We start from the raw sequence: 12,554 nt of genomic DNA, 5'->3' as shown, positions 1-12,554 counted from the left end.
AAGTGGTTAAGATATTTGTATTTTAAAATGCTTTATTTATGATTTGAGTAAGTTGTGGTTTTAAGATATTTAAAATCAGTTTTTTTGTTGTTGTGTTTTTGTTTTTGTTTTACTTTTGTGCATATTTATCCTCATAATTTGAGCTGAGGGACTTGATGTTGGATACATATCGCAGTTGTAAGCGCTAAATATTGGCAGAAATTGGAATGTTGTAAGCTATCTATGGGCTGCATATGAGTCCTCCTGTGCACTTGGCTTTCAGCCCAGGAAAGGCTTTTGTAATGAAAACATGATCTTGTATGCTATGCAACCAGTGCAGAGAAACCGTCTGATGTCTCTCTTGCCTCAGCTTTGCTTTGGAATCTACCCAGCTTTACCGTTGATGTCCAATATGCACAAAACTGTAAGTGCGTTGCCTTTCTGTACAGTTTCCCTGTTTCTTTTGCACACCAGAAAGTCACTTGCTTGTTTTCATTTATTTGAAAATGATGCTGAACTTTCTCACTCTGCTTTCTATGTGCAAATTTCCAGCGAGCTTTGTTGTGCCTTGTTTTGGACATTATGGCTATTTGAGTAAATAGTCATGTAAGCCATATTGCAGCCTAAAGCTTAAGTTGAGATTTTGCTTTGCAGCTGTTGGATATAGGAAATAAGGAAAAGTACGTATGCTTTACAGCACAATATCCGCTGCTTACTTTCTAACCTTGTATTTAATCTTATGTTGTTTTATCATAGGACTGTTTCACACCCCCTCCCCCATTGCCCTTTCAGAATCTAAGCTCTGAAACTGCTTACGAAGGTAGTATGTAACGTAGTTCTGAGTATGGAGTTTCTATTCCTGAAGAAAGCTTTGCAGCACAGTGACAGCTATCGGCAAATGAAAAAGAGAATAGAATATCCTTTACTTGCTGTAGGTTTTGTTTGTTTAAGAACACATTATTTTTTAGCAATTCATATGATTAAAATCTAGATTGTAATGAAAGGCAAAGTATTGCACTGCTTTGCTGTCACTATTTTTACTGTAATCTGTGTTTCTTGCTCACACATCTATTTTTTAAATAAAATTAACCTTCAAAAGTGTTTATTTTATTGATAAATGTACAAAATGTTTTGTGTCATTGTCAATGGTTTTGTTTGCAGCTTGCACAGTTTGAGCCCATTCACACCAGGGCGGTTGCAGATCAGCGCGGTCACCACACTGATTTCAAAAGGGAGGTTTTGGGAGTTTTTAATTGCGTTTCAGCGCTGATACACAATTAAAAAGGCCCAAAACCACGCTGATTAGCGTGGTTCCTTTGAAAGCTGTATGGAAACCGCACTGATCAGCACAGCAAAAATAGTGCAGGCAGCAGTTTGGGCGGTTCGGATTGCACGGTCCCATGAACGGTCCCCATAGCAATGTATGGGATCATTCATGCCGGCGGATCCGTGCGCCTGAACCGCCCCGATGTGATCGGGGCCTCAATGTCTATACTCTTTTTCTACATGTAATAATTAACACAACAATACTCAGCCAGCATTGATGAATTCCAATTGCCCCAATATCATTGTTCCATTGTGGCAATGTCCTTGTGAAACTGTTCACACCATGTTGCTCACTGACTGCACCTAGATTTTCAGGACAAAAGTCCAAGTTGGAATGCAGAAAGTGGATCTTCGGTGACATGCTGCACTTCATGGTTATGTATGCTGTAATAAGTTTGTCAACCAGTTGAATGTAGTTTGGGGCTCTGTAGTTGCCAAGAAAATTCTCAAGGACATCCTTGAATGCTTTCCAGGTGATTTTATCTGGCCCCACTAACACATCTGTAAACAAGTAGTTTATGTGCCACATTTTCCTTTCCTGGAAGCTCATTCTTCCAGGTGAGTGACCATTCCTTTTTAATGTAATGCAACTTTTTTGCACAGATGTCCCTTTCGCAGATTAATCAATAGTACTTGGTATATTCCAAGCATTCCAAGCAGCAGGGCCACTACTTTTAGATCTGCACAGATATATATACTCGGTATACTGGATGTGCTTCAACAACAGTTCCATGTTTTCATATGTTTCCTTTATTTGTGCAGCATTGCCATTAGGTATGGAAGGGTGTACATTGCTGTTGTGTAACAAGACAGCTTCGAGGCTTAATATTGATGAATCCATAAAGAAACATCATTCTAGTGGGTTATGCTCCCAACCCAAAGCTGTGTAGAATCCATCAATGTCGGTACAGAAAATAAGGTGGTCTGCCTATTCAAATAAACTTTTTAGATCATCTTGGCAGCTTTGAAAGCGAAATTGTCATACCTAGTGATAGCAGACACAATCCTTGCAGTCTTGAACCCAGTAGTTCTGCTTTTGACAAACCCAAGACTCTGAACAAGTCGTTTAATTCTGACCGCGTTATGAGAAAAAAAACAAAATACACGATTTAAAATCTGGATCGTTGTCACTGTCTGCACCTGGTTGGTGCATTTCAGCATCTTTATCGGTTTCGTCAAAGCTCCATTTATCTGGTACTGTCAGGCTGTCATCATGTGGCACTAGTCTAATGGCTGGAGGCAGATTGGCATACTCAATTGATTTCCTATTTTTAGCAGAGAAACCGGGGACATTAGTCAGACAGAAGAAATAGTCCGTTACGCGATCCTTCTGTCCTCGCCAAATCATTGGGACAACAAACGGCATTGACTTCAGAGTTCCTCTGAGCCTAGCACTCCGATCGACAGCACTTCTTGCACAAGAAATATAAGGAGCCCATGCCTTGTCCTGATCACCAATCTTAAAACCAATGTATAGTTCATACACTTTCCTAACAAGTCTAGTAATGGTGCATCTTTGAAACTTAGGTGTATAGTCGCCACAAATGTAGCAGAATGTGTCACAACTGTTTTGACGTTAGTGAGACATTTTTGATGTCACTGAACAATTCGAAAGAAGGGAGTGTGAGGCAAGTGGGTGGCACCACACCCCTAATTAGTATAAGAAACAAAAGAAATGGCCATTCTTTGTTTTGTTTAGTACACATTTTTGATGTCAGCAACCATACTACAAGTTTGTAACTGGGTTAGGCCCAGTTGTTCTGTTGCGCGCTGCCTTTAGCCCTTACAGCAGCATACACTGAGCGTAAGCATTCCCAGGCATGCCCAACCTATGCAAGTTCCACAAACGTTCTGCCACCAGCCCTGTGTGTATGCCTGGACATGTATGAGCTACACAAAGCATCATAAAACAGTCAAAAATTAGTAAACTTAAATTGACAAGAAAATTTTTAAAAAAAGATTTCAAACAAATTATAGTGATGGGTTAAATTACACTTTATTTTTGTGTTTAGCAGCTCAGAAGTTATAAGATACACAGAGAAACGTTCAAGAAACAAAATCTTTGTCCAGTGTATTTTATTGTTGTAATATATTCTTTATTTGCTTTAAAATAATTTCAATATGTTACTAATGCATCCAATAAAAATTAATAAATACAATAAACTGGAGCAGAAAGAATCAGCTTCTCACTTTAGTTTATTCAGTTAAGATTTGAAAATGAAAGAGAGAAGCTGATTGGTTGCCACGCACCGCCGCTCCAGATGCTGTCTGCTCCAGTTTTGATCATTTTCCCTCCGTATGTTTATTGTGTCCCCAATTATGAATGGACAGGAAGTGATCTACATCATTTCCTGTTCATTCATGTTTGTGGACATAGTAAACATACTATCTCAACAAGTTATGAATTAACAGGAACACTCAGTATAGAGGCTTCCTGTTCATTTATAACAGGAGCTGCAGAAAAAAGAGATTGTGGACTCCTGTGTCCTCAATCACTTTCTATTTTAAAAGGGAAATATCAGGGGTCTGTTTAAAAGTAAAGTTAAAAAATAATTCGCTTGCAGCCTGATTTTTTTTATTTTCGGTTTTAAAATTTCATCTTGATGCATTTCTAGTTCATATATATCTCCTCAACTGTGTATTAAGTTGTTTGGCTGGAATCTACAAATGTATCTGTACTAAAAAGGCAAGGGATTTCTACTTGTTTTGCATTTGAGTAGGAGAACGATATATTGGCCAACACATTAACCTTGCACAAACAGCTTGTTTGCTGTACAGTTTCATTTAAGACATTTTGTAAACGAAAATATTTTCCTGGTTTGGTTTTGAATACAAGTAAAAGAATCATTTTGTGACAAGGCTGGCATGAAGGAGCAAGGGTTAGAATGTCATGTATGCTTTCTTTTCTGAGTAAAGTTAAAGGAAGATGTTTTAAGAAATAAATACGTGATAAGAAATTAGAATTGTCAAGAAATAAGAAAAATGTAATTAAAATATTTTTGTTGCAGTATGGAATCTGAGAAATTTTCAATGGAGGATGGACAGCAGAAGCAGATGGTAAGTGATGTTTAGAAGTATTTTGTTAAAATGTTTCTTGTTTGTTTTTGGGGTGCTGCTACTGGGACAGAGTGCCGATGCCATAATGTCACATGTGCAGACTCTGTGCTCTCTTTCCTGCCAGCAGGCGATGAGGAAGCACCTCCCTGTTGGTGCTGCTCCTGCTCCAGAGCCACTTGGAACACAGGTCTTTGGTTCATTCATGCTGCCCCACTGCAGTGACATTTGGTCATTTTTGGCATGTATTATTATTATACAGGATTTATATAGTACCAACAGTTTGTGCAGCGCTTTACAACATGTGGGAAGAAAGTCTAATACCATACAAAAGGATTAAAGGACCTTGTTACTTGTATAGCATGCTATCCATCTGCCCAGGTTTTGTGAGTTACATGTCTGACTCTCCCTGGCTTCCCACTACAGACATGAGATTTAAATTTGATCATTTTTATTACTGACCTGTAACTTTTCAGGGAAACTGAGGGTGGTATAGTGTTCATTACATCTCCCCCCCCCCCATAGTTTGGGGTTCGTCAGACCTCCATTATTATTGTCGCAAGGACTCCTTGACACTTGTCAGTGCAAGGAACTTGGTCGTCGGAGGAATTTTATCTTCCAATCTACATCTTGGAACTTAGGGGGCTCTTGTTGTCTCTTCAACACTGGACCACACTGCCACCTGGCCTTCTGTTAACACTTTCTGCAAGTTTCAGTGGGAGGACATTTTATGCTCTCCCTCTGCCAGCTTCAGATGTGACATTTTACAGGTGGCTCGATATATGAACTTATGAACTGTTTTTTTCCAATCTGTCAGCGCTTGATGGGGTCTCTAAGTGACACATGGAGGGGGTAATCCAAAATGAAATATCATCGCACAGAGGGAGCTGCTGTTCCAAGACAGGTTGGGGAACCTCACAGCACATACAAAAAAGAACAGTGCTTTCTCCTCGTGAAATACTGTTTAATTTGCTTGCTCTAGTTGTTGGATCTCTAAGCATTTGTTGCTGTGCTGCCCAACCCTCAGACTGCTTTTGGATGTCCCAGATCTTCAAGAATCCTGTGTCCCTCAATGGAGGAAAGAGAAAAATAGGGTTTTTGTACTTGCTGAAAAATCCTTTTCTTCATTGAGGGACTCAGGTTTCTTGAACATCTGAGTTGCACTGACATCTGCAGGAGAATAAGGCACTGGCAAACAAAAAACTGTAGGCATGCCCCGAGTATAACCCCTCCCATTGACCAGCATGCTTCAGTTCAGTAGCAACACTGTGCCCAAACCAATGGCCATAAACAAAGAGGGGAGAGACCTGTGTTCTTCAGTGGATTGCAAGAACATTTTTTTTGCGGTAAGTACAAACATCCTATATATTTTTTTTTTCTTTTTTGCTGTTGCTCTTATCTCACTGGAAGTCTATGAGAAGGGGTTTGTCTGACTGGAAAATTAGACATCTGTAGTCTCCAGTGATGGGATAAAACTCAATTCTCTAGTAGCCAAATACCGCTAGGATTGTTAGCTGAGCTGTAGGATAAATGAGGGCGCTTTGAAGCACATCAATAAAGAACTGTATTTTGACAAGGAATAATATTACGATTTAGTAATGCTGGCACGGATTCAAGTGAGACATGAATTTCAGGATTTGGTCCGCTTTAAAGTGACAGTTGTTGTATAACAAAAGCCACGCGTGCTTTAGATCTTTGCTCTTTTGAGGAAGAATCTTTAGCATCCAACATATTTCGGGGTGTGTCAAATGTTCTTTGCACGGAGACCTTTTCTTATTATTTTGTTTTGTGGCGACAGAGTTGCTTTGATGAACTGCTATTAATCCATGTTTAAATCCAGCTTTATTACTTGTCTGATCAGCTTTTGTTTTTATATACTGCCATATTGTTGTTTTATTAGCAGGTCTCGCTATCTGATGAGGAATTCAGAAAAAAAGAGCTGAAAGATTTTGAGTTAGATAAAAAGATAAAAGCTTTAAAAAAGAAGAATGAAGCCCTTATCCGCCGATACGAAGTAAGTCAGCGGTTCTCAACGTGGGGGTCGAATGACTATTTGCCGGGGGTCGCCTAAACTTTCTCCCGGAGAGGTTTGCTCTGTTTGATGGAACAGAGCAAACCTTTCTCTGCTGGTTTTGGGTTTTTTTTCTGACCGCAGGCCGGCTGGATGCTGATTGGTCGGGAAGCCGGCTTCCCAGCCAAATCGGCATCGAGGCCGGCCAAACAGATCTGACAATATGGTGACATGACCCTGCACCTAATTCCCCTCACATAGATCCGTATCGCATTCATTAACGTACCAGTCCCTCGGCCAGCGCTCTCCAAGTGGGCAGACACCGATCTCCAAGATATGCCCACGTCTCCTGTGTACAGCGCCCACATGATCGGTGCTCAGCCTGCTACTGTGCATGCGCAGACTGCCCAGTGCTCTCATTCAGAAATCCTGTGCATGCACAGTAGCAGGCTGAACGCTGATCACGTGAGCGTTGTACAGTGTGCACACAGGACACGGCAGATCTGGCCAAGGAACTGGTACGTTAAAGAATGTTAAGGACCTATGTGAGGGGAATTAGGTACCTGCAGGGTGGGGGTCGTGTGGCTATATTATCAGATTTGTTTGCCCGGCTTGACACTGATTGGCTGGGAAGCCGGCTTCCCGGCCAATCAGCATCAAGTCAGCCAAACAGCATGGAGCCAGCTTACCGGCTCCATCTTTCCTCGCGGCACTGCCAGTCAGAGGAAATCTTCCTCTGACCAGAAGTTCTAGTATCGGGAAAGGTATCGGAGCATTTGGGCGAGAACGAGTACTCGTCCAAATACTCAGTATCCCTCTGTAGCTGGCGTTATTCTGCGTTGCGCCGTATAATCATTATACAGCACACTGCAGAATACCAGCAGCTACAGAGGACTACAAATCCCAGCAATAATACATTCTACAGCGCAACGCAGAAGAACACCAGCTACAGAGGACTACAAATCCCAGCAGTAGTCCATTATAGCATAATGGACTATTGCTGCCATTTGTTGTATTCCTCTGGGATTCGTTGTCTCCTTTAAGCAGTGGTTCTCAACCTGTGGGTCGCTGTGTGATTTCTGCTGTACTAGGTGAGAGTCCTCCTCAGCCCTCTCCTAGCGCAGCAGTGTCAGTCCCCCCGCCACGCCGCCAGATGTCGCGGCAGCAGCCGCATCATCCCTAAATTTTACCGCTGGGGGTCACCACAACTTGGCAAATGTTACCAAGGGGTCCCAGCCCTAGAAAGGTTGAGAACCACTGAAGTAAGTTATTACCAAACCTGTGAAAAAAAGCTGTTTGGAGTTTAATATTTTCAATAAACCAATATTCCTTAGTTATATGGGATAGATAAACAGGTGACGTGTATGTATTTTCTGTCAATATACAGTATTTTGTAAATGACTGCATACTGGTACCACAATAATTACAGCAATATTAGGCATTTATTGTGCCGTGCTTGGCTCTAATGAAGCAACCGGCCCAGCCAATTCCATTACAATAGATGCAATCACAATGTTGCTCCCGGTGTCCAGTATTTTAAAGACGAGCCATTATTCCATATAAAGCTGGCTATACTTTAGAATTTCTTATTGTTCTATCAGGATTAATCAGTGTAGAAAACGGTTTTCTTAAAGCTTAATTGTAGGCAGAAAATAAAACCAATACTTATGTAGAGTAGGCATCTTTCAAAGTTTCATGTTTGTTACTGTTGTGCAATATCCCAGTGGTGTACAATTGTCATACCAAGCCACATTAGTGCCACTAGAGAGGCCTATACTCTTTTAAAAAAAAAAGACAGATCACTGCTGCCTGCTTGCTATAAGCAGGGTGACTGGTCACCACCACCACTTGTAGCTCTATTCACAGGTGAGTGCTGCATGTAGTAGACGGACATCAGGGATGGGTGGTTGATGGGTCTACTCTGGATCTCCATTCCCAGCACCACATACCTCAACTAAACTGCTTCACTTTCCAATTTCTAGTGAATGTCCTTGCCAAGCCTGCAAATTGGCTGGGTGTGCCTGTGTGCAGTGGACCCCACATAGTAGGGATATACCGATGCCAGTATCGGTATCGATACCGAGTATGTGGGCGAGTATTCTTAATGACCCAATGCTTATCACAATACAGGAACTTCCGGTATTTGGAAGCCGGGCGGCGAGTCATTACACACCGCTCGGCTTCCTGGAAAAAGCATGGGACAGGCTTCCTGGCCAATCAGGAAGCCGGACGGCGAGTAATGACTTGCTGCCTAGCTTTCTGATTGGTCAGGAAGCTGGCTCCATGCTTCCTCATTACCTGGTGACGAGGGAGCATGGAGCGGGCTTCAAGGCCAATCAAGAAGCCGGGCGATTGTGTAATGACTTGCTGCCCGGCTTCCTGATTGGCCAACTTCCCGACCAATCGGGAAGCCAGGCAGTGGGTCATTACCCGCTTCCTGGCCAGAAAGCCGACTCTATGCTTCCTCGTCTCCTGGTGACGAGGGAGCGTGGAGCCGGATTCCTGGCTAATCGGGAAGAGGCAGGGCGGTTAATCACTCGCTGCCTGACTTCCCAGCTAATCAGGAAGCTGGGCGGCGAGTCATTGCACGCCGCCCAGCTTCCTTAATGGGAGTATTGGTATTCCGTATCGGCAAGTACCAAAAATAAAATATCGGCACTCGATACTGAAAAACCTGTATCGGTGCGTCCCTACCACATAGGATTGCTAGACATTTGTGCTAAGAGACTTCCTCCACAGTTTGAACCTTGTTATGTATAGCAATGGAGTGTATGTATAGTTATGTATTGACTTCTTAGTTTTCCCTTTAAAAACAAATACTAAAAGGACATTTTCAACTGATCTATGATTTTCAAATAAATGTATTTTGCTGGCATCCAGCTGTATGATGTGTAACCCCATTTTGAAGTACTATAGTACATGCCCAGATAACAAGATTTTCTTGACGCAGGAAATTGAAGAAGACAAACGGAATGCTGAGAAACAAAGCAAGGCCATTACCCCTCACTGGGCTAAACAAGAAAACCTCACAATCACTATAACGAAGGCACCTAATGTAAGACTAATTCACTTCTTGCCATTAGATTACCTGTAAGGAAGCATAATTTAGCAAATAGTACTGAAAGAGACCCCTGTGTTTATATACTGTATGTAAAAGCCATAATCCTTCAAACATGTAATAAAGTAATATATTGAATGTTCTATGTTTACCTAAAGGTAGTTGTACATTAAGTGTCCAATTACATTTTGTGGTAGATGTCTGTGTGCTCCATTATCTAATAGTTGCATGTACCTCAAGTACGGTGTTATAGAATCTCTGTATTGCAGTCTTCCCACCAGGCATGACTATTAAAAGTGTGTCTCAGTTTCTATTAAAGGAGAACTATGGGGTTAGGGCTTTTCCCCATAGTTCTCCTTAGGGTAACAGGAGGACACAAACTAGCGTCCTCCCGTTACCCTAGGCTCAGTATACCGCAAGCTGTAGCTCGCGGTATACTAAGACGCCGCAGCTGAAGCGGATCCCGACAATTATGTCTGGATCCGCCCAGCTGAGTGACTGACAGCTGGCTCTGCCTATCTAGAGGCAGAGCCAGCTGTACCCTCCCCCGTCCGTTCCGCCAGTCAGAGCTGGCGGATTGGAACGGGGAGGGGGGAATCCAGCCACTCCCCTGTCACGGCAGAGAGCCGTGACAGGATCGAGAGGTGAGAGAACGCCGGTATGTGTTCGCTCAGCTCCCGATCTACTGAGCCGACCTGTGACAGTTTCATTGTCACAGGTCGGCTAGAACTATGAGGTGAGTGAAAAGCACTCACCTCATAGTTCTCATTTAAGGTGCCCAAACACCTTGCGATTATCGTTCGCTTCTTATGGCCACCTTTAGGCCCCGTTCACACTGAGCGATTTATCGCACGGTAATTCCCGCGATATCGAAAGTCAAAGGGTGGTTCAAACGGCTAGTATCCACCCATAAAAATATATTTGAAGGTGTGTTTAAAATAGTTTTCAATTGTGCAAGGGACAAGACATTGCACATTTCCCATTCCATAAAGGTCTGTGTATTGTTTGTTATGAGAGAACATTTGGCAACTATGAATTGGGAACATCACACAACCAAATGTATACCTCTAGGAAGGTATTTCTGCTGAAGAACAGAAGGTATTTCTGCTGAAGAACAGATACTGCCTAGAAACTGAACCTCTATAAAGCCTATGCCTGTCACTGGTGACACAGAATATTTATGCTTTCTCCTAACAGTTTTGCATAGGTCTGAACCTGCTTGTGTACCGATATCTATCCTAAGTTTCTCCAGGCACTTTCTGTTGGCTTGGGTCAGCTTCAAGTTGTTGTGGTAACCTCTATAAGGATTCCTTCTCCAATGCCTTCTATTTGAGCCCCTGTGGCTGCCTTTCCTGAAGCATCATTTTTGCTGCACCATTTATTACAAAACTACAGAGATTGCAAAGCATAGTATATTTTCTTTAGACTGGGTAAATTGGCATATATTATTTGTCTGCTTTCTAGTTATTCTCCCAACTGGGTACCCTGCTTTGAGAGAAGGGTGATCACTCAGTTTCTCATCTTGCTGCTTTTAGGATGTTTTTTCTGCTCCTTTACAAATTTTGCCACTGCAACTGGTGCCTCAAATGTTGACACTGAGTGGTCATTTTTGCACTCCTGTCTAGTATAGGACTTTGAAAAAGGATTATTTTGTGGTTGTATGGCTTTTCAGAATGCATAAAAGACAGCTTGGCTGGAAATGATATTCCTTCTGCCCTGATATCTGGTCTCAGGAAGGCAAAAGCAAACATATGATACATTGGGCCTTATATGACCTCCTGGGCCTTATTTGGGGCAAGATCTTTTAGCCCTTGCTTCACCCACTCCACCCAGAAAATATATCTAAATTTCTTTCAAACATGAGTATTTGACAAACTTTATCTTTCTGGTTCTTGTGCTTCTAAAAAAGCCCACTGAACATAGCCCCCCAAATACCAGATATCCCTGATAACTCTTCTTTGTTATTCTCTATAAATGGCAGTGGTATTTCTGGGTTGTCTAGTAGGCAACTGTGCCACCATGCAGAATCAAGTTCTTCATAAAGAATGATATACTCTTTATTTTTCATAAAATCAATAAATCCTTTTTTTTTTTTTTGCTTTTTAGAAAAGATGTTGCCCTGGTGGCTACTAGCTTTTTTTTTGGCTAGCATTAGTGGGATGATCCCTCTTTTTGGATAAGTGGCTGTAGTGATTATAGGCAACGACAACTAGCATAGAAGGCTTTTTTTTTTTTTTTTTTAAACAGATCAACTACATTGGCAAAAAAGTAACAGTAAATGGGAGGAAAGGATGACATTATAAGGAAAACATATTGAAGGGAATTTATCAAAACTGGAGCAGACAAAATCTGGATCAGCTGTGCATGGCAACCAATCAGCTTCTCTTATTCATTTTCAAATCTTAACTGAACAAATTGATGAGAGAAGCTGATTGGTTGCCACACGCAGTTGCACCAGTTTTTGTCTGCTCCAGTTTTGATAATTGTATTATTGTGAGTTAGTGGGAACATTGTCTTCTGGAGTAGACAGACAAATGGCAGAAAATGGAGTCCCTGCTTTTGAGGAAACTGACCACGGTACATTTTATTAACAAGTCATGCAAATGAGAACAAAACAAATAAAATCCTACCTTGTTTGCCTTTTAAGTACACATACAGCCATAACACCTAACTCCAATAAAAACTTTGTATTTTAGTTTTGAATAGAATGATGAAAGTTAGAACTAAAATATGTGTTCCCATAGACCAGATTTCTCTTCTCTCTTCTGTTCTGTCTGATAACTGTTACCTAGACAGGAAGTGAGGGAAAACCTCCCTCATAGGGACATGGACGGGATTAAAATCCTAATAGAGATTCAAAACCTTCCTGCTTGTACTAGAACATGTCTTTTCATTGATGCCTGTATCTATATTTTCCATGATTTTTCCCTCACTTTCTGTCCTGTCTGACACCCCTTAAATTCACTAGAAGTGGCCAATTTTCCATTATCTTTTGTTTCTCTTTAAAACCTGCCCAATAGACAGTAAGTTTTAAGACTTCTACTATGCAATAAAAGTTGGAAAGCAGTTCCTTTAGCGGAAGTTGGGTATCCATGCCTAACACCTCACCAAGTATCCTGTATGCAA

General features: G+C 41.6%; 1 protein-coding gene and 1 long non-coding RNA gene across 2 annotated transcripts in view; both read left to right on the top strand.

Moving 5' to 3' along the window:
• Positions 1–328: 328 nt before the first annotated feature.
• On the top strand, positions 329–6,295 carry LOC108789303. Its single transcript, XR_001941390.1, has 3 exons — positions 329–403; positions 4,314–4,362; positions 6,263–6,295. It is a non-coding gene; the product is annotated as an uncharacterized LOC108789303 (long non-coding RNA).
• Positions 6,296–6,351: 56 nt separating this feature from the next.
• CUNH15orf52 (chromosome unknown C15orf52 homolog) overlaps positions 6,352–12,554 on the top strand; it is a 36,094-nt gene continuing 29,891 nt past the window's right edge. Inside the window, exons 1-2 of the mRNA XM_018559260.1 lie at positions 6,352–6,373; positions 9,321–9,425. The gene's annotated coding sequence lies outside the window, so the exon portion shown is untranslated. The remainder of the gene's footprint in view (positions 6,374–9,320; positions 9,426–12,554) is intronic.

The sequence above is a fragment of the Nanorana parkeri genome, unplaced genomic scaffold (genome assembly GCF_000935625.1).
Source record: "Nanorana parkeri isolate BGI_ZX_2015 unplaced genomic scaffold, ASM93562v1 scaffold386, whole genome shotgun sequence".
NCBI lineage: Eukaryota > Metazoa > Chordata > Amphibia > Anura > Dicroglossidae > Nanorana > Nanorana parkeri.
This window is presented reverse-complemented; position numbering and strand designations above follow the sequence as displayed.